Here is a 2,920-nt window from a genome sequence, read left to right on the forward strand (position 1 = left end):
TCCCCTGCTATTCTGTGTGTCATCTGCTTTGCTCACACCAATGTGTTGATGCATTGCAGATACAAACCCAAGATCTTGTACAATTGTACAGTTGAGTCAGTATCAAATGTGTAGAAGGGTTCCCACTTTCTGAACCCACACATTCTTGTCAAATGCTCTCCCTGGCCAGGGATAAGAGCAATGAGGCACACCCCTCATCTCCTTTCATCTGCTTCACCTTAGCCCCTCAATGGCAAGGTTAAGAGCACCATTCACCCCATTCCAGAGGTTTGTTTGTTGAGGTTGATATGACCCCTCGACTAAAACCTAACCCATGTTTGAGCCCCTTGTTGGTGTGTTTATTTTACGCTGTATGTGCTTGTGTGTGCTTGTGTGGTGTGACTGTATCCCCTAGGTTTGTTAGACTCCGCGTAGTCTCGTTTGCATGTCAAGTAGCACGGTTCCTTCGTATATGACTTCCTTTCTTGCTTGAGCTTTCTTAAAACACAAACAAACATTATCCCCTCTTAAGGATACGTTAACTCCTTCTACTACAGGTGAGTAAGTCTCCAAAGGTCGAGCATCAGGTAGATTGTGCAGTGACATTGTCCACTTAAAAGACACAAACCAACGGGCATAGTTTAGCCGAACTACGGCAACTCTGATTCTCATGTCCAGATGAGATACGTAGGCACGAGATGCGATGTCTTGTCGAGTTTGACTAACAACTAACACTAATTCTTTTCTCTCGCCCTCGTTGCGATTGAGACCTCCCCTTTCTCTTGCCCTAGTTGCAATCGAGACCCTTGCTTCCTGTGCAAGTTAGGTTAGGTGTGGCTTGCTTCCTGTGCAAGTCATGATTAGGATAGGCTTGCTTCCCGTGCAAGTTAGCTAGAAACCTTAACTTAGGGACGACTTTGCATGACAACATCTAGGCTCGAGTCGTAGTCTCCCTAGTGTTGTATCTCCCTCCGTTATCTGGTTAGGCTAGTCCTTTTTCCCTGCGTAGGGGAACTACATCGCCCTGATCTTCATACCAGATGAAGTATGTAGGCAGGAGATTGAGCTGATCTCTCCGGGCGCCCTTTTGTTTTGTTTGTGTGAGTTGTTTCTCCTTTTCTGGTTGGAGTCCGACATAAGTCCAGCGATTGGCAGTTGGTTTCCTGCGTGTGTTTTCTGGTTCGGATGCTGATGTAAGTCCAGTGATTGGCATTCAGGCTCCACGTTTGCCTTTGTCTTGTTTGTTTGTGTGCGTGTCAGCCGAGCTACGAATGCTCTGATTCTCCTTCGTCCAAGGAGATACGTATGCATAGGATGCGACATCCTAGCGAGCATGTTTTCCCCCAGTCCGAACTACTTCGACTCTGATGTCTATGCCTGATAGACTAAGTAGGCCCAGGATGCGATATCCTGCCGAGTCAGTTTCAGTCTTGTTTGTTTTCTTGTGTCTCTTTCAGCCAGTGTGTGTGAGTGTGAGCAGTGTTTCAGCAACCATTTTCCTTCCTATTGTGCGTGGATTCCGTCGAGTACGACGGATGCGTAGGGGTGCTAATACCTTCCCTTCGCATAACCGACTCCCGATCCCATTCTCTTTGGTCGCGAGACCATGTTCTTTTCCAGGTTTACTCTGAGCGTTTCCTTTCCCTCTTTTGGGATAAATAACGCACGGTGGCGGCTCTGTTGTTCTTGTTTTCCCGCCGGTTTTTCGCGTAATGCGACAGCTGGCGACTCTGCTGGGGATCATAGAGAAGTTGACCTGTGCTGGTCCATCTTCCCCGAGTGAGTCTCTCCTAGCGCTCTCTAGGTTAGGGCTTTGGTTGCTTTGTGCTGCTTTATTTATTGCATTCATTTGTATGTATTTGCATTTACTGTTTGCATTTATTGTTTGCATTTATTGTTCGCATTAATTTTTGCATCCATTCATATTCATTTGCTGGCTGTGCTGTGTTTCCTTGTTTGGGGTGGGAGTTACTCGAGGTAAAAGGCCCAATACCCAGGCTATGAGTGAAATCTAGGAAACCTAGGAATAGAGTGATTCATGGGAAGCGGGTGGCGTACGCCACTTTGCGGAACATTGATATCACGAGCAGTTCAGACCCTGGTGGGATATTATCGGTGCATACATCGGGTGTGCACAGGATGATATCCTGCGAAAGGTTATTTATGCTGCGTTTCTTTCGACCTTACCCTGGCCTAGATGACACCCGTGAGCGGGGCGGGATTGATCATTTTAACAGGTACAGTTGGTGACTCCCAGTACTGATGGTGACTATGAATTCTGGACATTTATTTCTGGACGCCGGAGGTTCGACCCTGGTATTGATCAGAGGGTTCCGTTTATTTCGGATCCCTGGGCTGAATTTGAGAGTACTCGCTCAGATGGTGACTCAGTTCTCCAGATTGGTTTCAGATGCCAGTTGATCAGATTGACTTTGGGTTTCAGATGTTTGTGGTCAGAGTTCAAGCCGAAGCTTTGACCCTGTGCCTTGAGACGCACAGCCTGACCCGTCATGTTGCATCATTTGCATCATAGCATGTTTATTTTCCAAAAAAAATAGTAATGCATGAAAAAGAAAAAAGTTAACTCGCATACGCATATCCTTTATCAGGATCATTCATGATAAAATAGCATCCGCATCATACGCATATCATGTACATATCATTCTTACATTACAGACATGTTTGGAAAGACTCCTCACTTTGGTTCCTGACTGAGACAGAATTGTTGATCGTCGTCCGCACCGTTACTCAACCAGACTCAATCATCAGAGGATTATGGACCAGGTTCAAGAAGAGTTGGCTGAGATGAGGGCAAGCATGGCCCAGTTTATGACGATGATGCAAGGAGTTGTTCAGGGGCAAGAGGAGCTGCGTGCCTTAGCCCAGAGACTGAAAGCCATGATTCCACCAGTCCACCGTGCTTCACCAGTGGATGTACCCG

Source organism: Lathyrus oleraceus, chromosome 1, assembly GCF_024323335.1.
Source record: "Lathyrus oleraceus cultivar Zhongwan6 chromosome 1, CAAS_Psat_ZW6_1.0, whole genome shotgun sequence".
NCBI classification, from domain to species: Eukaryota; Viridiplantae; Streptophyta; class Magnoliopsida; order Fabales; family Fabaceae; genus Lathyrus; species Lathyrus oleraceus.